Below are 11,324 nucleotides of genomic sequence, written 5' to 3'. Positions count from 1 at the left end.
TGGTTAAAACACATAGCGCCAAGAAGGTGAGCAAACATATTAAGAACAGTATGCCATATATGCCAGGTCCCTTGAAACAGCAAGGATGGACCGGCTCCCGGCACTCCCCTTACTCCAACCCCCTATAAAACCCCTCTCCACACAGAGTTCTCTCTCTCTGCCACTTGGCTTGCCGTTGCGTCGGTGAGTGTGGTCGGGGAGTCAAGCTAGCTCGAATAAAGACTCTTTGCTTTTGCATCGGACTCGGCTGGCTCCCTGGTGGGCTTTTGGGGATCTTGAAATCTGGGCATAACAATGAGAATGTGAGCCCATTAATCTGTTCATTTATTCACCCAAGAAATGTTTAGGGTGCACCATGTATGTGCTAGCCAGTATGTTTGGTGCTGGGGTTTATTTTTTTTAATATAATTTTATTGACTTCAAATAGGAAAGGAGAGAGAGAGAGAGAGAAACATCAATGATGAGAGAGAATCATTGATTGACTGCCTCCTGCACGCCCCACACCGGGAATTGAGCCTGCAACCCGGGCATGTGCCCTGACCGGGAATCGAACCATGACCTCCTGGTTCATAGGTCAATGCTCAGCCACTGAGCCATGCCAACCAGGCAGGTGCTGGGGTTTAAACAGTCAGTAAGATGTAGGCTCTGTCCTCATGGAGTACACAGTTCAGTTCAGGCACGCAGATAAACAATTATTACATGATGTGGCAATGAAATAATTGGGGTAAGAAGGTATACCTCAGGTGACATTAGAATTACTCACTGTGTGAAGGAGTTGAGAAATCTGGGGCTCATCTACAAGGGTGAGCTGGCCTTCACTGAGTAGACACCAATGGCAATGATACTCTAGGCAGAGGGAATTGTGCATGTACATAGAATCACAGGAGTCACACCGAATTCAGGAAAATGCCTGTAGTACTGGGGTGAGCGGAGGAGTGAAAAAGGTGAACCTGGAGAAGTAAGCATGAACCAGGTCGGAAAGGATCTGAATGTTCTGCTACGGAGTAGATGACAGTCTGCTAGTTTTCTTCTGTTCCTTAGCTTCTCTGATTGTTCCTGACTCTCACACACCAGATACATGAGCGATGCTTAGAAATGGTGACCAACCATGATTCTAGCGTTGCCTCGCTTCCTCCTATGGGGCTTCTTCTCATCCAGTAGCCTCCTCCAGCTCTGATCCCTGTGGTTTTGTCACAGGATACTTTCTCCTCACATGCTTTGCTCTTCTTGGCATTGTAATCCACCTCTAAACTGTTTACCTTACTCTTGACCTGCTATTGTAGTGGTTGGCAAACTGCGGCTCGGCAAACCGCGGCTCGAGAGCCACATGCAGCTCTTTGGCCCCTTGAGTGTGGCCCTTCCACAAAATACCGGCTCTTCCACAAAATACCAACTTTTGAGCATGGGCCACGAAGTTTCAATCGCACTGTACGTGCGCGCCCCGCCCCGCCCCGCCCCGCACGTGGTATTTTGTGGAAGAGCCACACTCAAGGGGCCAAAGAGCTGCATGTGGCTCGCAAGCCCCGGTTTGCCGACCACGGTGCTGTTGGATCTCAGATAATTTCTCTCTTTGTTCCAGATCCCCAGAACACTTCAAACCAACTCTCAGTCACCCCCACCTCACCCTACCCCTGCCCCATCCACATATCTGGGGAGGAAGATCAGACACCACTGAAGAAATGTTAAGAAGTGGAACAAGGTCAGATGTTCCAATAGCAGTATGGGGGAGTGAATGTGTGTCAGCCAAGTGTAGGTGTTTGGGAGGAGCTAATTGCAAAGCTGGAGCTCAGAACTGAATTAAAGTCCAGTCCATATATTTGGAAGCCATGGCAATACTGAAAGGTATATGGCATGTGATTAGCCAGGGAGGGATCTTGAGGGAGTGGAGAAGACTGACCAGATCCAACCCCAGGGGGGAAAGAAAGGGAAGTCCAGGAAGGAGATAAACACAGATATGAAGTAAACAGATATGCTGAGTCTCTATAGCTCACAGGGAGATAGGCAGACTCAGCCAGAAGGACAGTGACCCATCTCCATTCCTGACTGCATGCTCCATTAGCTCATGGTCTATGTGAGGCTCCATTCCTCCAACCCCAGTCCAGGGCATTCCTACAGGTCTCTCCTGCCCACATTGCTTACAGGAGTCAACCTAGGAATACAGAATTGCAGTATCACCCAACTTCTGTAGACATTCATTTCAGAATGCCTTTGTTGTACTGGAGCCTACTTGGGTCAAGTAGGCGAGTCCTGGAGTGGCTAATGTAACCCAAGATATAGAGTCAGCTCCTGGAGGCCTTTAGGAAAAGAACGAAGACTTGAGCAAAACTCATCTTTCTAGACCCTCAGTTAGGACTAAATTGTAATGCTGTCTTGAGATAATACCTAGGTAAGTGTCATTCTGAACACTGACATTCTGGGATGTTTGTTTGGCTTCTGGGGCCAGACATGCCTCGATTTTTACCCCTCTTTCCTTTGTTAACGAGAGAATCATCAGATCTTAAAGCATGAGTGGATTTCTCTAACCGTAAAGCTGCCAAACAAAGGTTCTTCTGATAGGGTTCAATACTAGGGGTGTCCCAGGAGGAATCCCTGATTGTGGTGGGTTTGTGGGATGAGATGGCCTCCAACACCCAAGCTTCTAGAGCTCCAGTCTCTGTGAAGTCCCAGTGTTTTTTGGAAAGTCCTTGCATTGGGGTCATCCAAGTCCAGTCATCTCGCCAATCCCAGTCCTCCTCCAACTTCTCCCTTTCTGCAAACTCTAAGAACTCTAGGTTGTGCTTTGGGTTGCTCCTTCTTCAGTATTGAGAAGTTTGTATGAGGAAGTGGAAATAAGAAAGGAGAAGTATCTGGAGGTTGGGCAAGAGGATGGCTTTTGAGAAAGAAAATACCTAGAAGATCATATCATCAAGCACCAGGATATTGAGTAATTCTCTCCTCAACATTAGTGCCTGAGGACCTAATAGTCTTGAGATAGATCAGAGCAGACCCTTCTGCCTAACCCTCCCTCTCCTCAGATTTCCCAAGACCAGAAAATTGGGCAGGGAAGAGAGAGGTCTGGCTGGGCCTGGCCAAGCCGAGCTGGATCTTCCAGGAGATTTTCTCCAACCCGACAGGAAGTGGACCAAAGCCAGTGAGGCCGAGGCACCCTGTGCAGGGGTCAGCAGAGCTATTTGTGTAACCTCAGTCCTCTTCAAACCCTTTCATATTCCAGCTCAGCTTCCTGCCTCCTATCCTGAGAAGTTCAGGCTTCAGAGGAGTGTAATACTTATGTATTACAATAGGGTTTGAACTGCCAAGAAAAAGCTGGAATTGTGGCCATACTCCTCTCCCTGCCCCCAGCCCTGATGGCTCCCTCCCTGGCCAGGCTCAGAAAGGGAGGAAGGGAAGGCAGCAATCAAATGGGGATGCTGAGCAGCTCCCCTGTCCCCGAAAAGTTGGTCCATTCTTCTACATCACACACACACACACACACACACACACACACACACACACACACACACGCTACTCTGCAGCAAGTGTCAAACCTTCATTGTGCTGGGAAGTGTTGTGAGTGATTTCCCCTTGCTGCAGGGAGAACCAAGGAAACAGGCTCATACTGTAAAAAGGGGCTTGTGTTTGAATCAGCAGTAACCACATTGGGGATTTACAGAACTAGTCTAATTTGTTTTTAATTGGACCCCAACTCTTCAATATGGCAGTCAGGACTCTCCCCACTATTTTTACGTTACTCTCTCACTTTCATGGGCTTTAGACTCAGGAGGGAGGTCTGAGTATATAGGGAGTCACTGGCATATAGAAGGGGCTGGAAAAAAATGGAAACATAAAATCAATGAAAGAAAAAGAAGAAGAGCCAAAGAGAGACTTTTAAGTAACATGAACATTTGGAGGGTAGCTAGAGTCAAAGGTGTTCATGGGGAAAATCATGACTGACATGCCTTAAAACTGTATCAAAACAGAAGAGAAATAGTTTCATAAATTACAATAAAATATCAAATAGCCATTAACAAAGATATTTCAACAAAATCTTCATGATATGGGAAGTACTCGGGATATAATAGCAAATGAAAAAGTAAAATCCCTGTATTTGTCATTCCTCCTCTCAACTCTTGTATTAGTGTGGGGTTAAGGGTAGGTGGGATGGAGGTAGGTTTTGGTAGAATAAATAGACAAAAATATCTATGTTGTTCTCTTTGCTTAGATATATTTTTCAAATTCTGTACAATAAGCATGTTTTCTTTAATAATTAAAGTTTTAAAAAAATTGGACCCCAAACCAGAGTTACCTATTTTTTTATTTTGCCAAGACATTAAAAAATGAGAGGGGGACCACTTTGTAAAGTACTATGCTGTACATCTGAAACTAATACAGAATAATACTGAATGTAAACTGTAATTTAAAAATAAAATTCAAAAAAAATGGAGAAACAATCAACTGCCATCACCATCATTTTGTAAAAGAAAAGACATTTTGCCCAGCCAGCATGGCTCCTAAATATAACTCACCCAATACTTAATAGGTGCTTAATAAATAGTGTCTTCCTTATTTTGAGGAAACAAATGTAGAGTGGGCTTTTATCTGCCTGGAACAGCATAGGCACAGTCTTTTCTGAAAATAAGTGGAACTTCTCAACAATCCCAAACTTTGGAGTGCATCACAATCATTTGGGAAGCTTGTTAAACATACAGGTGACTGAACTTCAATAGTTTTAGGGTGGGGCCCCAGCATCTGTATTTTTACAAGTTCCTCAAGTGATTCATATGCACACTGAAGTTTGAGGATCTCTATACTAGATAACTCATTCAGCCATTCATTCAGTAAGCATGTGGCATGTGCTGGGCCAGAGGCAAAGAAGAAAACATATTTTTAGAAAGGCCAATGCCTAGCCCCAGTCCTGGCACATAGAAAGCACTTACTAAATAGCTATCAAATAGCCTTTGCCTGGCCAATGTGGCTCAGTGGTTGAGCATCAATCCATGAACCAAGAAGTCCCTAGTTCAGTTCCTAGTCAGGACACATGCCTGGGTTGCATCTCTATCCCCAGAAGGGGGCGTGCAGGAGGCCACCGATCAATGATTCTCGTGGATGTTTCTATCTCTCTACCCCTCTCCCTTCCTCTATCTCTAAAAATCAATTTTTTAAAAATGATAGCCTTCCGCCCTGACCAGTGTTGCTCAGTGGGTTGGAGCATCATCCTGTTCACCAAAAAGTTGCTAATTCCAGTCCCAGTCAGGGTACACACCTAAGTTGTAAGTTTGATCCCCAGTTGGGGCACATATGGAAGGCAACAGATCCATGTTTCTCTCTCACCTCTCTGTCTCTCTGTCTCTCTGTCTGTCTCGCTCTTTCTCCCATCCCCTCTCCTCTAAAATCAGTAAAACATATCCTTGGATGAAGTAAAAAAAAAAATTGATAGCCTTCAAGGGAGTGTATTGGAGGTGCATTCAGTTGGGTACATGAGCATAGAAACCACTAAATAGCCACAAGGACTTGAACGAAAGTGGGCACCAAAGAAAGGGTAGCCAAAGGGTAATAAGTGATGCCAGCGGAGGGCTATGTCAGAACAAGCTTCTAGGGAGGAGTCATCTGTCAGCGTGAAGGATAGGATGGGTTTACAAGCCCGAGTAGTGGATGTGTGGTAGGTAGTTAGAATGAACAGAGCAAGGACGATGGGCCAAGTACAGAAAGTCACCAGGGCAGAAAGCCCTAGGTGGGTACCTAACAAAGGACAATTGTAGGGTGGGACCTTGCCCCCAGGGTGACCTTTCCTCCCCTAGCATATCACTGGTCATGAGGTTTGGACCCCCTGATCTTTCCTCCTTAGAGATAACATCGAGGCTCCAGGCGCAGAAAAGCAACAAAACCAGACAGGCAACACCACCACTGACCGACCTCAGGACCAGCTGCATCGGATAATGACCCCCTGTCCTGGCACCAACCAGTCAGTGGGGACCTAGACCCTGAAAGGACATACCTGGAAAGCTGCCGAATATTCTATTGAGATCTCCCCCTAAAATCTCCACCCTTAAACCTTAGGACAGAGGACTCTCCCTCCAGAGAGCAGCCCTCTCCTTTCCCTTCCCCCTCCTCCCCAGGCGCGCTACCATTACCTTCCTTACTCCTGAGTTCCAAGGGCCCTTCCTTTACCTCTATAACTCCTAAGCCCATTTCTTCTACAAATTACTTCTATCCTGTGATTTTCCTAATAAATGTTCTCTTATAGTTTGAGTCTTGCCTCTGAATTCTTTCTTTGCCAGAACTCAAGTACCAAGGTTATTGAACCCAGGTCCAGTCTGATTCCATGGGTCTAATACCTGTAGGTGCAGTTCCTACTGCCTACAACAAATGTCTGCAAAGACATAAAGGTGTAACAGTGTGACTAAATATGTTTGGATCATATGGCACTTGGGAGAGGGATAGGAAGTGAAGCAGGAAGAGGTGTGTGTTTCGGAACTAGTTGGTGATTGACCTGCTCTGCTAAGGAGTTTCAACTTTATGACAAAGTCCTTGGGAATCATGAGGATTTGTAGGTAGGAGGTAAACAACAGCTCTTCACTATAGATAGCTCATTTTAGCAGCAGCCTGCATGAAGAATGGGACGGTAAGCCCTAGCCAGTTTGACTCAGTGGATAGAGTGTTGGTCTGCGGACCGAAGAGTCCCAGGTTCGATTCCCATCAAGGGCACATGCCCGCATTGCAGACTCATCCCCAGTAGGGGGTGTGCTGGAGGCAGCTGATCAATGATTCTCTCTCATCATTGATGTTTCTATCTCTCTCTCCCTCTCCCTCTCTGAAATCAATTTAAAATTTTTTTTTTAAATGGGACGGTAAAGTCAATACTGGAGGCAAGGAAAGCAATTAGGAAGTTGTTCCAATAGTCCATGAGGAGGTTGTAAAAGATCCAACTGGAGTAGCGGTGAGAGGATTTTTATATAGTTCCTTCACATATGCGTGGGGAATTCTTTCATATGCATGGTCTTTTACAAAGCCTAGCAAAAAAAATGTGGATATGAGGCTATTAAAAAGAACCTTTTCTCAACTGTGAAAGTAATGTATTTATTGTGGAAAATTTGGAAAAAACAGAAAAGCATAAATAATATAATAGGAATCCCCTATAATGCCACAGTCCAGAGACACTCACCTTTGAATATTTTCGTGTATTTCCTTCCAATTGTTTTACATGCACATTTCAAATTTTTAAAAGTGAAAATTCACCATAATTTATTTGTTTCCCATACTGTTGAATATGTACATTTTTTTCTATTATAAATAATGCTGCACTAAACATACTCTACATAAATCTTTGCCCACATCTTTAATTATTTTCTCAGGAAAAATTCTTAAAAGTAGGATGATTAAACCAAAGGGAATTATTATATTTATGATTCAAAAATTGCTCTCCAGCCCTAGCCGGTTTGGCTCAGTGGATAGAGCTTCCGCCTCTGGACCAAAGGTTCTGGGGTTCGATTCTGGTCAAGGGCATGTACCTTGGTTACAGGCTCCTCCCCGGCCTAGGCCCTGGTCAGGATGCGTGCAGGAGGCAACCAATCGATGTGTTTCTCTCACATGGATGTTTCTCTCTGTCTTCCCCCTCTCTATTCCACTCTAAAAGATCAATGGAAAAATAGCCTTGGGTGAGGATTAACAAAAAAAAAACAAAAACAAAAAAAACTGCTCTCCAGATAAATTGTCAAATTACCCTCCAAATAGAGTCTCTGCTTTTGTGACAGCTATGAAGAATATGAGGTTCACCTGGTAAATAAACATATAAACTCTTTACTTAAGCATGATGTAAAGATCACACTTCTATTTTTCTAAAGGCTCCACTCTCTGTATTAATAATAAATGTTTTCTGGTGTTTGTTATGCTGGTCAACATGCGGGGTGTTCTACCAACAGGGTGGGGCAAAAGTAGGTCTACAGTTTGTATGAAAAATAATACCAATAATTAATAAACAATAGCCCTGCAGGTGTGGCTCAGTTGGTTGGAATGTTGTCCCAGATACTGAAATGTTGCCGCCAGTCAGGGCACATACTCAGGTTGTGGGTTCGATCCCTGGTTGGGATGCATGTGGAAGGCAATTGATAAATACTTCTGTCTCACGTCAATGTTTCTCTCTTTCCCTTGCCCTTCCTCTCTCTCTAAAACCAATAATAACTTTAAAAATACATTAAAAAATAATACAAGAATGGCCCTAGATGGTTTGGCTCAGTGGATAGAGCGTCTGAGGGTTCCGGGTTCGATTCCGGTCAAGGGCACATGCCTGGGTTGCAGGCTGGATCCCCAGTAGGGGGCGTGAAGGAGGCAGCTGATCAATGATTCTCTCTCATTGATGTTTCTAGCATCAGTCAGACGTCCATCCTTGGTTGAAAAAGCTGTGCAGAACTGGGAGAGGGTAAGTTCACATGTTATATAGAAATAACTTTTCTGGGTGGGGAAGTAGTTATCAAAAAGTGAGATCATTGTGACTGCCCAAAGCAGTCTTTTTTTTTTTTTTTTAATTAAATCTTTTTTGTTCAGGTTACATTTGTTCCTCTTTTTTTCCCCCTCATAACTCCCCTCCTCCCAGTTCCCACCCCACCCTCCGCCCTCACTCCCCACCCACTGTCCTCATCCATAGGTGCACGATTTTTGTCCAGTTTCTTCCCGCATCTCCCATTCCCCTTTCCCCCCCAAGAATAGTCAGTCCATTCCCTTTCTATGTCCCTGATTCATTATAATCACCAGTTCATTCTGTACATCAGATTATTTATTCACTTGGTTCTTAGATTCACTTGTTGATAGATGCATGTTTGTTGTTCACAATTTGTATCTTTACCTTTTTCTTCTTCCTCTTCTTAAAGGATACCTTTCAGCATTTCGTATAATACTGGTTTAGTGGTGATGAACTCCTTTAGCTTTTCCTTATCTGTGAAGCTCTTTATCTGACCTTCAATTCTGAATGATAGCTTTGCTGGATAAAGTATTCTTGGTTGTAGGTTCTTGGTATTCAGCACTTTGAATATTTCTTGCCATTCCCTTCTGGCCTGCCAAGTTTCTGTTGAGAAATCAGCTGACAGTCGTATGGGTATTCCCTTGTAGGTAACTGAGTTTCTTTCTCTTGCTGCTTTTAAGATTCTCTCTTTGTCTTTTGCTCTTGGCATTTTAATTATGATGTGTCTTGGTGTGGTCCTCTTTGGATTCCTTTTGTTTGGGGTTCTCTGCGCTTCTTGGACCTGTAAGTCCATTTCTTTCACCAGGTGGGGGAAGTTTTCTGCCATTATTTCTTCAAATAGGTTTTCAATATCTTGCTGTCTCTCATCTTCTGGCACCCCAATTATTCTGATGTTTGTACGCTTGAAGCTGTCCCAGAGGCTCCTTACACTATCTTCGTATTTTCGGATTCTTTTTTCATTTTGCTTTTCCGGTTGGGTGTTTTTTGCTTCTTCGCATTTCAAATCTTTGGCTTGATTCTTGCGCTCCTCTGGTCTGCTATTGGGTGTAATATTCTTTATTTCAGAGCGTGTATGCTTAATTTCTAGTTTCTTTATCATAGCATCGAGGGTCTCATTAGTTTTCGTGAAGCTCTCCAAAAGTTTATTGCAAGCCCTCAAAATTGCGTTTTTTAGCTCTATATCCTCCATTTCTGTCATGTTTTTTTGTCTCCGCATTTTTTATGCTTTCTTGGTGCACCCCCTAGTGGTCTTTGTGCGCAGTCTTGTTCTAGTTGAGCCTTGATTGTTGTAGTTAATACTAGAGGGATTTGACCACCAGGCCGACTGGCTGTGTGAATCAGCTGTGTCTGCCGCGGAAAACTTCTGTCCTCTGGGGAGGTGCTAATCTAGCCTTTGCCTGAGGCGATCTGGCAAATGGCTCTGCGCAGGGCTTGGGCGGGGCGGGCTCAACAGGGCGGGCGGGCGGAGGGAGCGGTTATGGCCCCTCTCAGTCCCGTTCCCAGAGGCTCTGCTTCTCAGAACCCCCGGAACCGCTGCAAACCTCGGAGGGAAAGCTGCCTTCCAACTGATGCCAGACACTCCCGCTTCTCCCGTTTGGGTCCGAGTCCCCAGCGATTCGCCCGTATCTGGAGCTCAGAGTCTGAGACTCCCCCCTGACCGAAAACGACAACCGCGCTCTCAGCCACCAGCCCGCTTTGCGCGCGCACCTCCGCACCTGAGTATTTTCCACACTGCGCCTCCTCTGAGCCTCGGTGTGCTGTTATTTTTCCTTCTAGTTGAAGAGTCTCTCCTCAGCCAGCCTTCCTGTGGTTCTGGGTGATGTCCGTTCCGTCTTTTAGTTGTATTTTTGAAGTGGTTGTTTGCGGCAGCAGTCTGCGGTGTTTACCTATGCCGCCATCTTGGTCTCTCTCTCTGTGTTTTCAATACTCACAACTGTAAACCTACTTTTGCCCACACTCTATTTTTTTTTTAATTCTTGCAATACCTTTATGATATGGGCACTAATATTGTCTCCATTTTACAGATGAGCAACTTGAGGCTCAGAGAGGCTAAGGGACTTGACCTAGGTCACATGTGAGGAAACAGAAAATTATAATACCCCCAAATTCTTTCATAAGCCTTGGCTAAAAATCATATCTGAAGCCAAGGGCCACAAGCTTTAGTCTCCCATTTGATGAGGAATCTTGAAAAGAATAAGATAACTGTTGACACAGGTACTTGGAGATAAATTGCTCAGCTGGCCTCACACCTCTGATAGCTAATGAAAAGAATAGAGAATCATTACATGTCAGTACCATCAAATTTTTGTTAAACCTATAAGTACTTACATCCTGTCATTATAAAGGTGAATTTCTAAATTTGTTTACTAAGAATGACAAAGGATTTCCTTGTAATATGACAGGTTGGTTTTAATGGTTTCAAGGATTGCTGACTAACAACTTTGAGCTGTTGGCAGCAAAAGGGCACCAGGTGTTAGACTTGTGGAGTCATACCAGACCTAGGTTCAGCAACTTTGGTACTTGAGTTCTGGCTAAGAAAGAATTCAAAGCCAAGACTCAAACTAGAAGAGAAAGTTTATTTAGATAGTCACAGAGGTAGTAGAAGTGAGTCAGCTAGGCTGCATAGGCTCAGGAAATAAGCTACAGAGGCAAAGGAAGGGCCCTTGGAGCTTAGGAGAGAGAAGGGCAAAGGTAACCGGCTTGTGGGGGAAGAAGAGGAGGAAGAGAAAGGCACAGGCATGCTCTAGGGAGGGAGAGGGCCCATTGGGTCTGTCTTGAGGATTTTATTTTTTAAAGTATTTTTTATTGATTTCAGAGAGGAAGGGAGAGGGAGAGAGATAGAAACATCAATAATAGAAACATCAATGATAAGAGACAATTATTACTCAGCTGC

This window comes from Myotis brandtii, unplaced genomic scaffold (genome assembly GCF_000412655.1).
Source record: "Myotis brandtii unplaced genomic scaffold, ASM41265v1 scaffold782, whole genome shotgun sequence".
Classification (NCBI taxonomy): Eukaryota; Metazoa; Chordata; class Mammalia; order Chiroptera; family Vespertilionidae; genus Myotis; species Myotis brandtii.
The sequence above is the reverse complement of the archived record's forward strand: the minus strand, read 5'-3'. Positions refer to the sequence as shown.